The 17,876-nt window shown below is 46.1% G+C and overlaps 1 protein-coding gene and 1 long non-coding RNA gene across 2 annotated transcripts in view; both read right to left on the bottom strand.

Annotated features, from left to right (window-relative positions):
- LOC119433466 (uncharacterized) overlaps positions 1 to 17,876 on the bottom strand; it is a 162,292-nt gene that overhangs the window by 111,131 nt on the left and 33,285 nt on the right. The window lies entirely within an intron of this gene.
- The window catches only part of LOC125941598 (uncharacterized), a 109,957-nt gene that overhangs the window by 63,992 nt on the left and 28,089 nt on the right, over positions 1 to 17,876 (bottom strand). Inside the window, exons 3-4 of the long non-coding RNA XR_007464469.1 lie at positions 9,833 to 9,906; positions 8,387 to 8,452 (exon numbers count right to left, since the gene is read on the bottom strand). This is a non-coding gene — a long non-coding RNA (uncharacterized LOC125941598). The remainder of the gene's footprint in view (positions 1 to 8,386; positions 8,453 to 9,832; positions 9,907 to 17,876) is intronic.

Raw genomic sequence — 17,876 nt, 5'->3', positions numbered from 1 at the left:
CCGCTCTGTAAAGAGCGCTTGCGTGCCAGGTGACAAAGATGCCTTCCCAGCGTCTGTCCTGGAATTGACTCCTGGCCGCTTTGTCTGCGAGAGCGTTTCCACTGATCCCGCAATGGCCAGGTAGCCACTGGAAAATAATTTCGTATGTTAGTTGTTCGTGAGCTCCACGTCGGAGAATTGCCGGCACACTTTGTAAAGCCGGTCTCGGGTCTGAAAACACGGCCCATGTACCAGGAATCTCTGCGTCTATAAATTCAAGTGCACTACACAGAGCTCTGCAGTCGTGGACGCCGTGACATGTGAGGTGTTGAATCGCATTGTTACTCCTCTCGTCGGTATAAACACAGCACCGCCAGAACTGGTCGATGTAGTCGATCCGTCCGTATAGTCGTGCACGTGACTGCTGTATCTGTCGTACAAACGGAGTAAGCTCAATTGTTTCAGTGCAGACGGTGATAAATCTGACTTTTTTTTGAAGTCCTGGAATTCTAAGTTGGACTTCAGGACGGCACAAACACCATAGAGGAGACACGAGCCTGGCCGGACGACCGCGTTTGGCTTATTACGCGGTAGTGCGTCGTAGGCACCAAAATCGGAAGTACTGGCGTCTGTGTTAACATCCAAAATGAAATTTGAAATGCGCACCACGGTGACATTGCCAAGGCGTAGCGTTGAGGCCCCGCCACACTCCGCTGTAGCCTTCGCAGTACAAGGCATTGAAGGAGGAGGGGGATCACAGCGGAGGCTGTGTCTGATTGCCAATAGCTCCGCTTCTGCTGAACGCATTGAAGTACTTTTTGCGGGAAAGTATTTCTGAAATGGCCTATTTTCACTCCAAATGTCCTTCTCCACTTCGTTAAAAGTGGTTCACGGCCCCTTTAATTACCAATAGAACACTGACTTGAAATGTTTTCGAAAAGTTTGTGTCACTTCTTACCTTGTCGATTTCATTTTCAGGCTGTTTCTAAATAAGAGCTACACTATTAATTGTATCCCAGCAGGAGCAAGAACAGCAGATGTTTATATTTCGAAAAAATGAGGGGCACTCTTTGGTGGCATGTATCGAAAATTTGAACTGTTTAGGTTGCTGATTAGTCTCTTTGTCCCAATTATTGTATTCTAACTATGTAAATATTCTGTGTAGGTTCATTACATGTCGTTGTAGAAAGGTATTCATTGGAGCGTTCCAGGGAGTCATACTGCCGCCAATCGAAATATTTCCCTGACTCCTAAAGCAATAGCACGAGATAATTTTAAGCGCAATGCGTTGCGGTGCATTCACTTTCCTGCCTTTAATGCAAGTGTTTCAGACAATTACTAAACCCTCGTTTCGATGTGTTTTCGTGCATCATACGAGATTCGTATTTTGTTTATATATGGGCATGATATGGGTAATCTGTAGGCAATGTACCAAATACCTGGTTTAAATGCGCATTTTATAGTAGAATACGTATGCAACTGGTCCATTGTCCGTACAGATTTTTCACAAAGCTTCGCTGTAGCAGTATATAGCAAACGGGCCAGGATGCTTATATTTAAGCATAATTTCATACTTAGGTTACGCTGCATGACAACCCAAGCGAATGAAAAAAACAATATGCAAAGCAGGAGACAAAACTGTTTGGTGGCTCCGAAGGGCGAGCGATTATTCCATGGGGATAAGTACGCACCCTTTGTATGCCGCTCTCTTTTGTCTTTTAATAAAGGCAATATTAATAGGTTTGCTGTGTCGAAACATATTGCCAAGGCACTTCATACTCTGTGTGTCCACAAACTTTCCATGACACTGAACTGATATGAATATGAACCCAACACCCGGAGGGACCCACGGAGCTGTACAAAACATGCAATTTCAACCTGTGCAGGAGTGTGTGGAGTTGGGTTCTCGAGCCGTTTTCCGTGTGAGTCCCGGCGCCCCCAGACGTCCTCGTATCGCCAGCTGAAGCAGGTGAGTGCAGCCGTGTTCTACACGTTTCACGGGCGTCTTGGGCGGTGAGTGTACTGTCAAAGAGCGTCACGCTAGTTTGAATTACCACACAGTGAATCATGAACATGGCCAGTAGTTGATGTGAAGGCTTATTTGTTGCCATTCATAGTGCACGAATACCTTTGCGCCAGCGACATACAACTCCTTCGGAGTGAAAGAATAACAGCGCGCGAAAGACAAGGACGACAGCACGCATGTGTGTGTGCCCTTCTCGTCCTTGTCTTTTCGTGCTGTTATTCTTACACTTCGAAGGAGTTGTATGTCGCTGGCGCAAAGGTATTCGTGCACTATGAATTTTAACTTGCGCGACAAGCATGCGCAAAGTCGCGGGCAGCCCCGATAGGCGTGAAAAAGAAAGGAAACAAAAGAAGTACGGGCACCTGCCCACGCAGGTACCCGTGGAGACGCGAGAAGAGACTTTGCGGAAAAAACCGCAAAGTCTCGTCTTGTCCCCCACTACGCCCGAGTGGCGGCCCTCGTCTTTCGAACCCCATGGGCGCTGCGGCGTGCAAATCCCTGCCGGCTCCCAGGATTCGATCGTGGGCTTCGAACCCCATGGGCGCTGCGGCTCTTCGCGTTGCCGGCTCCCAGGATTCGAACGTGGGCCCTTTCGAGTGCGAGCTCGACACTCTACCCACTCGGCTAACGTAGCGGCACGGTTATCGCCTTACGAAAGGCGACCAGCAGCGTGAGCCTGCTTATCGCCCGGGTGAGGGGGAAAAGTGCGTGCTACGTCGACGCATGCGCACGACCGGTGTTCGTTTATCGTAGATGGCTGTTCGCCGACGCTCGCAGGCAGAGAAGCGGCGGTTTGCGCAAACATAAATCTAAGCACGATAAATATCCCACGGAAAGAAATTTCGCATGGGCTGCAATATGGCGTAATCATCGCCATGCATGGCATCCATGATCGAACGCAAAAAGTGAAAATGCGTCCGAGTAGTGCGATCACTTGTTCCCTGGCGAAAGAACCAGCGTCCTCGCATTATGTCACTAGCTAGACTTCACGGTGCTGGAATCGGCGGCACATAAGCGACACAGTAAGGAAGGGACGTGAAGGCACCGCTAGACGACTGAGGTAACCTGGCTCCGAAGTGCACAACATGGATGCGCGTTTGACTAGTTTTGGTTTGTCCGTACAAACCTCGCCTACCCCCATTTCATCGACTACAATAGCGTGTTAGGATGAACAAGGGAATTACGTTGTAAGAGGTTCGTTGCACTCGCATGCTTGCAGGACTGCTTGTCTGTGTTCTAGCTGCGGCCTCTTCGACGCAAGGACCTGTAGGTCGAATGGGATGCCAATGGTAGCGTTGGTTTCGTGTCGTTCTGCTTGCTAGAATTGATGGCATTGCGTTCACAGTGGTGTTCAATTGCCGGAGCATCTTGGTCCGTGAATTGATTAGCTCCACTCTTTGAGTAAGGCTGCAGATTCCGGCAATGGACGTCAGGTGCACACCCACATGTGACTTAGGCGGTACAAGTTTCCCGGGCATTACATCTGAACTGCACCGCGCATGAAATTTTGAGTTTCATGGAACACCACTTACAGTTCCAGGAGAGATATGCAGTGTGACAGCAAAGTTGCTGTACAAAAGGGCATTATGGGGCAAACAGGGATGGAGATAACGCGGTGGAAACAGACGGTGAAGGGAGCGATGTGTGTAATGTGTAATTGTGAGGCATCGTTGTATAACTGCCACTATAGACCGACCTTTCAACTACGCTTGCAGGGCAAAGCTTCACACGGACCAAAGAGCAGACTAGGACACAGGCAGCGCAGTACTCCATTGGCCAGCGTCGGCTCATCGACATCATGCTATACCTAGGCATGGGGTTTCTCGTCAGAATGTGAGTACATGAATGAGAAGAAGACGGGTTAATACGGAGAGGTCGACTTGAGCTAGTGTGCTACGGAAGGAGGAGGATGATGATGTGAAGAGTGTTGAGTGCTCATGTACATGAGACGGTAGCCCTTAGAGCCGCTCATCTAACTTCGTGTCTTGCAGAAACTTAAACAGCCCTTTAGTTGCAAGCATTGTTCGGCCCATGTGGGCCGAGGATAGCGTCCTCCGACAGTGGTTGCCTGCCAATGCTGGCTAGGGAACCTTTGAACGTTCGCAACCGTAGATGTTGATTTGAGGTCCAATTGAAATCGCCGCCTATGAAATGTAGCCGTGGTGGCGTCAAGCCAATGGTAGAAACGTGGGATTTCTTCGTAATTCCAGGTATTTGAAGTTGAGTCGATATTGTTGTCAATGGACGTGAGTTCACCAGTGATTCGTCTGTAATTCAACGAAGTTCAGAAGCGTGCTTTGCAAAGCTTTTCGTAGGGCTGTCTTGACTGCGCGTATGAGTCTTTCGTGTCGACAGTTCGTGTCGAACCGACTCGTAAAGTCCTTTTAATTGTTTCGATGCTCTTTTGTACGTGAAACAGTTGTCGGGTGAATTTTTGCTCTGCCGGAAGCACAATAAGATGCTTCTCGTTGTTCGTGAATTCTGAAGTGTTCCGCCCACTCTGATCAAGTTGTCTTCATTTTGTAAGCAAATTTCATTAGACGCATAAGCTTCGCCAAACGCAATTTCTTGTATCTTAGAGATCCAAAATTTCTCTGCTCTTTCTGTTTCAATAGTTAACACTGGTCCTGTTATCCTTGCGTTTTGAACGAAGCGGAATATCCAAGTAGTGATGTTCATGCTCTTGGAAAGATTGTTAATACGGGAGAGGTATTTTCGGTTGTCACTTGAAATATCCAGCTTTCTCAGTTCAATTGGCCAAAACAAGTGTTGCCTAATCATCTACTCAGGGCTTGTATTTGTTTTACTCTGTTCGATACGAAAGGCTTCCATTTAACAATGTCTGAGTTTATCTATCCAAGAACGGCTGCTGAGTCAGACCAGAAGTGCGTTTCGCAGTCTGCCGATTTGTCTCTCTGCACAGAGCTGCTAACAGTTCTAATTGCGGAAGCATTAACTGTTGCAGTGGTGCCCCTATTGTCGTAACTATTGAATTGTTTGTCTCTGTTCGTGCATAAACTGCATATGCCAATGTACTGGTATCTGAAAGAGCATGGAAGGTTGGCTTGCACGAAATTTACGCAGTAGCGATTCTACGTGGAAGACGTAGGTCGTTTCACCACCTTTCCGAAGAGTCACATATTTCAATTGGAAGACGGTCGTCCCTATGCAGCTTTTTCTTCTACAACTTTTGGCTTTCACTATAAACGGTTGAAGAAAGCCGTATGGGTCATAAATCTGAGCTGCTGTCTTTAATGCATTCCTTTTGTCTTTGCCAGGGATGCCACGAGTTGCATAATTTTGGAAGTATAAAACTCGTACATGTGAGAATTCCAAGTATGTTCTTGGTTTTAGGAACCGTTAATGTCTGCTTCTTTTTCTTCACTGAGATGCTGCATGCTTGTAGAATTCGTTGTCCATTTACGTAGATGCATTCCTGCTGCTTTGATAATTTTAGCTGCATTTTTGCAGACCAAGAACGTCGTCTACATAAAACTGGTTCTTAAGTCAGCTCGTCATCCCTTCATCTTCTCCTTTTGTATTCTCAAAATGAAGAAACGGGCTTGATGCGGCTGCGAATGGTACACCATTCATCCTCCATACTACTTATCTTGGCAATTCGTTTCCTCGCGTCAGAGGGCTTTCGTACCAAAATTACCGAGATGAATTGCGGTCTACTTCAGCAACATGAATTTGCAAAAAGGCCTTCCCAGTGTCAGCTGTAACTGCAATGCTATAGGTTCTGAACTCTGCTCGATGACCGATGGATTCAAATCAGGTCCTGCACGCAAAACATCGTTTAAAGACAGTCTGCTGTAAGAGGCGTGCCTTTGTCGTTTCGCTCTTGTTGTTGATAACTGCCCTGTGTGGTAAACAGGTCCGAGACCTCCGTTACTGGGTACTTGTTCCGCAAAGCCATTTTCTTCATCAGGTCTAGTTGAACATATCCTTTGAGGGGAAGCGAACTCCCGTCAATTTTCTTCCACATTCCAAAACGCTTGGAGATGTTTTGAAATGTCTTCATCAAGGCTGCTGGTTCGCACAACGACGTTTATCACGTTGGTGGTGTTAGTTTCTGTGACACTTTCGAAACTTTCTACAGGACCTTGCAAAGTCCAACCGAACTGTATGACAGTCAGTCCGTTACTTAATGTTCTGATTGTTCCAATAGTAGTCATATCCAATAAGAACATCTATACTGTCATTCATGCAGGCATCATGTGCAAGTTGAAGACTGGTGTCTTTTTCATGAAGGCGTTGAGTCAGGAAGGTAGAACGATGTGCCGTTACAGATATTGGGAACTTCTAGGTAGATCCCAAAAAGAGCACCAGTTTTGAACACTTCCATCGAATTTGTTGCTCTCCAGTTTCGGAAGTCGCTGTTCTGGTTACGAGTTTCGCGTTCACTGCTTGGCCCAAGCGCTTGAGTATCGCCCATTGACCTGTACACGCTTTCGAGTTCCGATTCAAGTTGCTCGTATAGCGCTAATTCTCGTAAAGCTGCCTCTTTCATTATTAGGACACTTAAGTTGTCTTGCAGCTCTCAAATAGTCGTTGGTGACTTTCGTCACGCCGGTCCTTGGTGCACTCCGCGTTTTCTTATGGCGATCCAGTCTTGCATAGGTTCTCGGTAGAATAGGTCGGGTCTGAACGTTAGTTGACGTAGCTGCGTCAATCTTCGTGAGCGCAGCTTCTTTGGAAGTCCCTTTCGGTCTGGTCTTCGGCGTTGGAATGCGTCAGGAGCGTTAATAAGCATTCTTCGTATAAATCTCCAACACCCGGTATTTGAAGCCTCAACAGTGGTCTTCCGGATGTTGGTGGCATGCAATTGCTTTAGAAAAAGCACAGTCAAGGTTGCAGCTAAGGCAATGCTTGTGCCTCAAGGCTCTCGAGCGTGCGCATACAAGCTGACCCCATGTTACATAGCAAAGGAATGCTGTAGCCCACACAAAATGCCTGAACCCCATCTCAGTCCAGATATAACACGATGCACGTGTTTGAAGTTTGTCAGCGCAGTAACATATTTTGTCCAAGAAAGATTGCGGTCTATGATCACAATAATAAATATGTCGTCGGTGACTAAAGGGAGTGCCGTTCCGTCCACAACGATGGGATACTGCGACATTGATTTACGCGTGAATTCCCGCACTACACACTCACTAGCAGAGAGTTGAAGGCCTCTATGGCAGCCGCACGTTGAAGCCTTGCATGCACTTGTAGACGTGTGACCTCAGATACAATTGTCATGCGTTGTGTCAGGTAGCTCGTCTGCATCCCACCAGTATAAAATATGGAGCTAAGGACACCACCCTGCTAACGTCATGTTTATCAGTCTCGCCCTCCGTAGTGGACATGAAAATGGTGCGGCTACGCATACATCCGGCCACTAACTCCGAATCTTCAAGCGCTTGAAGAATAGAATAGTGGAAGACATTGTCGTAGGCACGTTTAGTATCCAAAAATATTGCACAGAAGATAGTAGGTCGATCAGCCTCAGGAAATCCACCACTTCTCTCGAGTACCATTCCAGTCTGTTCACTACCATCCGCTCTATTACTCGCAATCACCGATGCGGGCATTTCCCGGGTTTTAGGAGAGCCACGTAAGGACTGCACTTCCAATTCTCAGGCACAGTCCCACGTAGAGTCGTAGAGCGACAGGAGGATTTCTCGAGCTTTCACGCCAAGATGACAAATCGCATGCGATCACATCTGGTCCTGGACAAGATGACTGGCGGGAAGCAGATATCGCAGCGTCGAGCTCGTGCATAGTGAAAGGCGCATCCAGACGGAATCGTGGTTGCATTGGCAAACCGGTAGAGGGGAGCATAGGGGAAGTTCCTTATGGTATATATGTAGAATCATCAATTCAACCCATAACATATGGTTGAGCTTGTATGAACCATTAGCGCTGGCCAGACAACACTGCAATTCGCTATGAATCCGAGCTGCAACAGCACCGTCGAAATGTACATAATTGCAGTTCATTGGGCTGCCAGTTTCATAAAATCGTTGACCTACACCCTACTGAATTACAATAGCCAAGCTTACTTTCAATGCCTGAGCGCTGTTCCTTCCAGAATGCAGCTGAAGCAGGCTACTGCGGGCGCTTCTACATTGTATCCGTCATAGTTCGGAAAGGCTGCGCCACTCCGCAAAAATACCGCAGATATTCTACTACACCAGTGATTGCATAATCGTTTGAAAGCGTTGCGTAATGATTCATTCGCGCGCGACCACTTCATGTTCGCAGAAAGTTCGTGAATCGGGGCAGCTTGCACGATGCGTCCAGTGACACTTCATTATTGTTAGAGCACTTTACCGCGGGAAAACGCATTGCGCAAGCCGCCCGCGAACTGTGACGGATAAAGGTTACACGCACCTCGATGGTCTGGCGGCGCCGCGACTAACACGGGACATTGGCTCGAGGATCCAACTCCACGCACACCTGCACAGATTCAGATAGTTCACCGTTGTTACATCTGACGATGAAACTGCCAGGATGCATGCGTATCTCAACGTACGACAGGCTGCTTCTGTTACAGTCCTTAGCTTTGTACTGCGAGTTCACTTAATTGTTGTTAGCAGTCTTGTCGAAACTTTGTCCCTGTATCGCATGTTCCCTTACCGGAGGTTATATAAACAGCGGCAAGACCCAGTTTCAACGACAATGTTATGCTACTCCTTGAAGCGGTCTGCGCTGGCTGCATGAAAGAGGTTAGATAAAATGGCGGACGACAGCCACCTCACTGAGATCAGTTCTAGTTAGAAACGCTAAACTGCCTATTCCTACCTGAGGTAGGAATAGGACACTTCTTGTATGTAATGTTTCCCAAGCATAGCCGAGCGTCTGTGTTTCGATGGAGTCGGTGCGCTGTAGCGTCCCACTGTCGCTCCAACAGCCCCTACGAACTTCGCGACGTTTCCAGCAATTTTCTCCTTCTTGATTGCCGAAGGTAACAGCCAGCTGGAACACGTTGCGAAACAATGCTCTAAGCAAAAACAATAAAAACGCCGCCTCCGTGCATTGATTGGAACGTATCATTGTGGGTGGCTCGCACATGCGCAAACTGCCGCTTCTCTTCCTGGGAATACCAGGAAGATATATCGCTACGCAGTTATCGGGTTGCGATTCTCTTAGACGATAAGCGAACGTAAGCGTTGACGTAGCACGCACAGCAGGCTCACGCTGCTGGTGGCCTTTCGTAAGGCGATAACCGTGCCGCTACGTTAGCCGAGTGGGTAGAGTGTCGAGCTCGCACTCGAAAGGGCCCACGTTCGAATCCTGGGAGCCGGCAGCGAAGAGCCGCAGCGCCCATGGGGTTCGAAGCCCACGATCGAATCCTGGGAGCCGGCAAGGATTTGCACGCCGCAGCGCCCATGGGGTTCGAAAGACGAGGGCCGCCACTCGGGCGTAGTGGGGGACAAGACGAGACTTTGCGGTTTTTTCCGCAAAGTCTCTTCTCGCGTCTCCACGGGTACCTGCGTGGGCAGGTGCCCGTACTTCTTTTGTTTCCTTTCTTTTTCACGCCGATCGGGGCTGCCCGCGACTTTGCGCTAGCGCGTTGAAATTCATAGTGAACGAATACCTTTGCGCCGGCGACATACAACTCCTTCGGAGTGAAAGAATAACAGCGCGAAAAGACAAGGACGAGAAGGGGACACACATGCGTGCTGTCGTCCTTGTCTTTTCGCGCTGTTATTCTTTCACTCTGAAAGAGTTGTATGTCGCTGGCGCAAAGGTATTCATTCATTATGAATCACAACAAATAAGACTACTGCTGACAGTCAAGACGCCCGTGAAACGTGAAGACACGGCTGCACTCACCTGCTTCAGCTGGCAATATGAGGACGTCTGGTGGCTCCGGGACTCACATGGAAAACGGCTCGAGAACCGAACTCCTGCACGGGTTGAAATTAAATGTCACTCCGGGTGTTGGGTTCACAACAATTCATATGAGTTCTGTAACAATGAAGGCTTGTGGGCACATACAGTATATGAAGTGCCTTGGCATTATGTTACGACACAGCAAACATATTTACATTCCCAAATTGCTCGCTCTGCGGAGTCACCACAAAGCTTTTTCGCCTGCTTTGCATTTTTTTTTTTTTCATTCGCTTGGGTTCTCACGCGGAGTAGATTACTAAATATAAGCATCCTGACCCGTTTCCTGCAAATACGACTACAGTGATTTATACAATGTGTTTTTCAACTGCGAAGCTTGGTCAAAAATTTGTACGGGCAATGGACCAGCTGCAGACGTATTCTACTATGAAATGCGCATTTAAACCAGGTATTTGGAAAATTGCCTACAGATTACCCATATAATGCCCCTAATTATCCCCAGATCTTGTGTGATGCACGAAAACACATGGAAGAACGGGCGTTCAGTAATTGTCTGGAACACTTCCATTAAAAGCAGGAAAGGGAATGTTTCGCAACGCATAGCGCTTAAAGTTCTCTATTTACACAGAAATTCAACCGTCTCTCGTGCTGTTGCTTTAGGAGTCAGGGAAATATTTCGATTAGCGGCAGTAACTGTTTTCGGAGCACATAAGCAGCCTACAAAGAGCAAATTTTCCAAACACGCCACCAAAGAATGGCCCTCATTTTTTTTTTTTTTTTCAAAATATAAACATCTGCTGTTCTTTCTTGCTCCTGTTCGGATACAATTAATAGTGTACCACTTATTTAGAAACAGCCTGAAAATGAAATCGACAAGGTCAGAAGTGGCACAGGCTTTGAGAAAAAAGTTCGAGTCAGTGTTCTATCGGTAATTAAAGGGGCCTTGAATCACTTTTTATCGAGTGGAGAAAGCCATTTGGCGTGAAAATAGGCTATTTCAGAAATACTTTGCCGCAAAACGTGCTTCAATGCTGTTAAGTTCGGCTAGAGAGATAGGCCGTTTAGAGCGGGGTGGCGGGCGCCGCTGAGCCGATGGTCATGGACCACATGTGCAGGATGTTTTGAACCGTCAACCACGGCAAACGGGTGCCGACAAACGCGTCACTGTTGTCGCCCCACCCACGTTGTCGGGGGAGCTGGACAAAGGATAAAAGGGCACGCGTCGGCAGCGCTCCTTGTGAGGCTAATGGGCAGATGGGAGTCGCGTTGCTCAGGCGGTCTTCGTCGCATAGAGCAGGCCGCCACCTGTGTTCAAGCAATTGCGCGGCGCATCCTCTAGTTTGCCGCTTGCTCTAGTGCATGGGCGGGGTAACAAGGGGATTAAAAATGGAAGGAAAATTCTTTTCCTGGTTTTTGCTTGTGTACTTTATTGGTGCTGTTTTTGTGTTACTAGTTTGTTTATTTTTGGTTTGCTTTGAAGCTACAATGTAAGGATTGGCCAGAGGAAAACGGGAAAGAGCGAAATGAACCAATAGGAGTGACTGAAAGAAAACTGTTGGGCTGATTTCAGCTAGCCATTGGGTCGTGACCGTGTATGCTTGTAAAACTGTTTGTGATTGTGAGAGTGCTCCGCCCTACGCTGCCGAGGGGCGGAAGAATGAAATTTTTGTGTGAACCGAATTGCTTTAAAGGGGGAATCCGGTCCTGTTTTGGGAGAGAGCTGGAGTCGATGACTCCGCGAGCTGTTGGCGAAATGTACATATGTAAATAAACGTGTACATACGGAGGAGTTGTTGCGAGCCTTGTATGCAACGTGTAGCCTGACAACGAACGAAAGATTGAGGGCTAGGAGCCCGGATCAACGAGGGTGCCATCAGGAGCGACAGACCAGCAACGGCCTGAACTCGAACAGCGGTACTCCACCACAAAAACTAACTAATGCGTTCAGCAGAAGCGGAGCTATTGGCAATCAGACACGGCCTCCGCTGTGCTCCCCTTCCTTCTTCAATGTCTTGCACTGCGAAGGCTACGGCGGGGCCACAACGCTCCAGACATTTCGAAGGCGGAGCTCCCTTCGAAATGTCACCATGGCATGCAGTTCAAATGTCATTTTGGATGTTAACGTAGACGCCAGGACTTCCGATTTTGGTGCCTGCGACGCGCGAAACGTAAGCCAATCGCGGTCGTCCACAGCGAGCAGCTAGTGGACTCGTGGCGTATTGGAATTATTACGTAATAAAGCACAGAGAAGAGAGTGAGAATCATGGCTTCTGTTAAAGATCGTGGTTTTGGCGCATAATACCCCAGAATTTTGCAATTAACCTGTGGCTACGGAGCACCTGACCAATGCGGTGGGCAAGTAAGTGGCCTGCGACGTGGCACAAGGTTCTAATAATCTCTTGAAACTGAACCTAGCAACGTTTATCAGACGAACTCTCTCGAGTTAGCTTAGCACAGCTTCTTGAAGAATTATTGGCCTTTGTGAGGTTAGAAGATCTAGTTGGGGCCGAACTCAGCATAATGTAGGATAGAGAAGTGTTGGGTAGGGTAAAGTGCAGTGACGATAGGTGCAAAAGTAAAATTAGTCAAGAAGAAACAGGTCACCTAGACACACTAAGGATAAAAGCACCGAATTTACGCTGGTTCTTGCAAGCAAACGTGATCTTTAGAACGGAAATAATAGTAATATGCGTTTTTTTTTATTGGCACAAGGCCTAAGATGCCATGGCCAAAGAGCCCCATGGCGTATTATGACTGGAGTGGACAGCATAAAGGTTCCGTTAGGCGATGGTCCACGTCAAGGGCTGAGAGGTGAGTGTTGTAAAACATTTTGCACTACAGCGCACTGCATATAACCTGGCCAGATGATTTACATCGGCTGTTTCAGACTGTTTTAAAATCAAAGCGGCTCATAGTTCAGAAATAATGCACGATAAAAGTGCGTTTAACGTTGGCCTTCTATTTCAGGACACCGGACAAGAACATGGAGGACTGTAAGAATGTCGCCACACGTCGGAGGATAACTGCCAGTAAGGAGTGTCTTCCATAGGTACATCCTATCCTTAGTCTGCAAAGAAGCACTTTCTTAAGTCTTGTTTTCTCTGATATCCACATCCCTATTCGTGGTTTGATCATATGTAGCTTATTTGACACTTACTGCCTTTGCCAATATTTTCGCAACTCATGGTGCAAGAAAGGATTTATGTCTGTGGGAGGGCTAGCTATGTTTGTGTCGGTATATTCGAAAATTTCTGACGTGGCACATTCGCCTGCAGCTACATTGCATTTTATGCCTCTATATCTAGGTACACAGCATACCTGTCGGTAGTGCTTCGAGGGCAAGAGTGGCTCGAACCCAAAAGAATAAACTAGACCGCCTTTCGTTCTGCTCTCTCATAGCTCTGGGGGTTGCGGCCAAGGATTGAGTAGTTGCGGACTTGTTTTTGTTTGTTTTAGTAGAGTATTGTTGTATAATAAGGGCATTTTTGCTAATCAAACCAGACCGATGTCATTTTCGTCGCCAGGGGCTTTCCTCTGGTCCGCCTCTATTCCCTGGCAGGATTTACCTGTGGATTTGATTCTGCGCAATGGCGTCAGATCAGTTCCTGTGGCTATCATCCCAACCATGCAATGATGGCATCATACGGATTAAGAACCCGAAAGCAATTCAGGCGGAATTTCCTGAATATCACAGAGGTCCGCTAGTTCGGCAGAGGAGGTATTCTATGCTTTTCCCCAGACCAGCCCTGTGTACAAGACCTTCTTCCTTCTTAAGCGTTCCATGTTCGCTTCCAATCCGGTCAGCCCATTCATTCCACCTCACTTGGCGTGTGTGAAAGGGCTTGTGCGTGGCGTTGATGTGAACATGACACCAACAGAAATATTAGAGATGTTTTCACCAGCAGGTGCAATTTCAATTTACCGGTGTGGACGTGTGGTAGACAAGAACAGAATTCCTGCTGAATCGGTCATTGTAACATTTGCTGGGACAGAAATGCCAACAGAAAAACTATGAAAGGATCTAGGTCTGCTCCCAGGTGCCGAGTTTGTGGTGAGGAACACAATTCCAGCGATTGCATCAGCAAGGAAGAAAAGTGCTGCCTCTGCAATGAAAGCCACTCTGCTATTTATTTGAATTGCTCGGCAAGGGCATGAGAAATACAAATCCTAGAAATCGTTGAACGAAGACGTTGTTCTCATCAAGAAGCCATAGCTGAAATGCAGGCTAGGTCACAGCCCGTCATACAATGGCCACGGAAGCGTCTCTTTCAATTTCTATTGCTGATGCTGTCGAAAGGGCAATGGAGAAGGCCCATGGAGGACCTAGCTGGAAACCTTTGCGAGTCCTTGTCACAGATCCTAAGTAACCAGATGGCACAGATATTCGGCACAACAGCAGCTATTAGCATAACTTCGCGAACTACTGAGTGTCCACGACCATCAAAACAAGAATCAATGAGGATGCACAAAGCTCAGATGAAATGGACATGGAACCCCGATCGCTAAAACGATCTAGATCCCCTTTGTCGAAAACAGCCAATACACTTATTCACTCAAAGACCAAAAAATACCTGAAAAACAACCTTACAATGAACGATTTCTTAGAAGATCAGCATTTTAAGTGAGGCAGCAGGTACTGAGTCAATCCTTTCGCAACCATAGGATTCCTCAAACTTCTTCATTGGTATTGCCGATCGATTCCATAATAGATTTATTGTATTTGGCATCGAAATTCTCCCTGGATATTATTGCACTGCAAGAAACATGGCTTTCAACACATCAATCTTTTCATATAAATAACTTCCGATCTTTCCGATTGGACCGTCCATCGAAAGGTGGAGGCTTAGCATTCTTCATTAGTAATAGAGTTAGTCTCAAGGTGAAGATTTTATATAAACATATGTCTCCTGAAAGCGAAATTTTTGCCTTAGACGTAACCTTACCGGGCTGCCTACCATTCTCTTTAGTAAATGTATACCTTCCTGCGGGAGTGCAGGACACTCGATGTTTGGATTCCGCGGTGACGTCATGGTGCAACAGGTCAATGTGGCAAACGCCACATAACCAGATGACTTCTCTCAACACTAGAATTCCTACATTTAATTGCAATCGGTCGCGCTCAGCCTTAGATTGAAGTTGCGTAAGTTCATCTCTCACTAGTTCATCCTGGGCAGCCTTGGACTGTGCCACCAACAGTGACCACTGTCCAATAATATTTGAAATTGCTTGCTGGTTAATACCATCGTGCTCTCAGATCCGAGTATTCGTAAAAATGATTTAAAAGCACATTTGGCTCACCATTCTGAAGACCGCGAAGAAACTAAACCTATGAATATTTGTGCTGTAATCAAACGATCATACAAAGAAGCTGAATTTATTGTTGAGTCTGCCAAGAGATCCTCTCATAGACCTTGGTGGAATCCGGACTGTACACGAGACTACAGACGAAGAAAGGCAGCTTGGAAGCAACTACTTTATAACGAGTCCCCCCAAAATTGGGCTGAATACAAATTTCACGCCGCTGTATTTAAAGGCTCAGTCGCTCAATCTAAAGAATATTACGATAGGAAACACAACGATTTCCTTTCAAATCTTAAATACAAAAAAAGCGCTGTTTAGATATATGCGAAATCGCAAAATTCTGCCACCACCAATTAATATTGACTATGTAACTCTATCATCTGATGAAATGACAACATCACTGATTGCTAAAGGCCTTGAGCGTAGATTCATGTCGTCTACGTCATATAACTTCCAAAAACCAGCCCTAACGTCAGACTTTAATGAAGTTACTGTGCATTGTGACCTCCTAAGCATTATAAACTATTCTCTAAACAACGATTGGAAACTAGCTAAAGTAATCTCGAAGCTAAAAAACAAGGCTTAGGTCACACCATAGAAAATATCAGACCTATCTCTCTTACTTCTAATATGGCCAAACTCATAGAGAGGGTTCTACATTAGAGAATTACTGTCTGGATGTCGGATAAGTTAATAGTAAATCCCAATCAAGTACGTTTCAGAGCTGACTGCTCTATATGGTGTGCCCATGCTGATTTAGAGAGCCGCATACAACTTGCTAGAAAAAGAAGACAATATGCCGCTTTAGTGACATCAGACATAGCTAAAGCATATGACTCCGTGGAACATACGGTTTTACTGAATGTCCTACGGAGTCATAATGCTCCAAAATATATTAATGCGTGGTTGGCAGAATTTTTAAGATCATGAGAATTCGGTTGTTTTAAGGATGGCTGCTCTTCGTCTAAATTCAAACAGACTCGTGGTGTCCCTAAGGAGCAGTCCTATCTCCAATATTATTTAACATATTATGAGTAACCCCCCCCCCCCCCCCCTGAGGCCGACTTATCCCCCCCTTTTCTTTCCTTACGCATTTGAGTACTGCAACTAAGATGCAAGACGCGCAATCGTCTGCACACTCGCAAAAAGCGCATTTTCTAACAATTTCCCGTGAAGAAATCGAAATTAGTGCTGTTTAGATGGTATTGGCAAACTGTCAACCCCCCCCCCCCCCCTCCCCCCCTGGCAGAGATCCTGGTTGCGCTACTGACACATAGAACATGTAGCATCTAAGGCAAAGCGTGCTTTAGGTTTACTACGCAGACTGAGCAACCGAAATTATGTGCTACGTAGGGTCGTTCTCATAATGATATACAAAATTTACATGCGCCCAATATTAGAATTCGGCTCTGTATTGGTCTCTGGAAACCCTGCTTATAAAACTAGGCCTCTGGTTCTTTTGGAGCGTGAATCCCTGTGCCTGGGACTCCCTAGGTTTGTAGCAAACAATGTTCTTTATCAGGAAGCGCGCCTACCAACATTGCCCTGTAGATTCCGCATCTTAATGATACAAACATTTCTAAAAGATTACAGTTTTCCAATTAGACGGTCTGAATATGTCTTTATAAAAACAATCCAAACTCATTCTTTCTTGCTCATTGGCCACCTTTTCACACCCCACAGATTATTTTTCTACAGAAGCATTTAGATATTTTAAATGTGAAAATTCGAGACGTTATTCCATCATATGACTCAATTCAGAATTTAAAGATTGAATTCCATAAAACCTAAGTTACATTCAGTCAGGTTATTAAATAATATGTTGCACGATTACCTTGTACACGTTTACCACAAAGTAACTCGGACCGGTGGCCTTTCGCCGGCGGAGCACGCCGGTGAAAAAGTAGTGCCAGGGTGTGCGCATGCGCGGTCTCCCTAGCAAGCTCGCCTCGCTCCCCAGTGCATCTAAATAGGTGTTGCCTTGCTCCAAGAGAATAGCGTTGGGTGCCTTTTAGCGTTGTCACAGGTACGGATGCGGTCTCTAATAAAACACTTTGTGCGCGCGATGAGCGCTCGTGCGTTAATGGGCATCGGCGCCTTTTAAAGCAAGACGATCTTAACTGGTTCATTATTCGCGGGATGGTGACCATCGTCGACAACACTTGCGGTAGCAAAAATCAGAAAGCGGCATACTACACCTCTACCGTTCAATAAAGCATGTAAAAGTGAATTTAGCACCAAGTAACTAAAAATAATTACGAGTACTTGAAGAGTTCCAAAGACTAAATGAATGTAATTAGTAGAGTAATTAACAAGACCAATACACTGACATCATACGACACCTTTATTAAAGCGTACTAAAGTGAATTATTAAGTAACTAAGAATAATTACGGTTAATTGTAATTAAGTTATTAAGGGTTGCGAACAGTATTAGAGACTACTTAACATCAATTCGAGACTCCGTGATAAGACTGGTCACGCCAAATTAAGACTAATTAAGAGTTCCAAGGAGCAGTACAAAGTAATAAGGATCAATTAAAGACTCTGTAACAGCAAGTAAGAAAACAATTAAACTGAAATACGACAAATTAATACTTACTTTATTAATTAACCAACATAAACAAACAATCGCAATGAGATGATGTCAATGCATTAAAGCTTTCGCCGCCAAAGTCGTCTTAGCAATCGATATGGGACCCCAATCAACGTTTTTTTTTTTTCATA

The sequence above is a fragment of the Dermacentor silvarum genome, chromosome 11, assembly GCF_013339745.2.
Source record: "Dermacentor silvarum isolate Dsil-2018 chromosome 11, BIME_Dsil_1.4, whole genome shotgun sequence".
Lineage (NCBI taxonomy): Eukaryota > Metazoa > Arthropoda > Arachnida > Ixodida > Ixodidae > Dermacentor > Dermacentor silvarum.
Note: the sequence above shows the minus strand (reverse complement) of the source record. Positions and strands in the feature narration are given on the sequence as shown.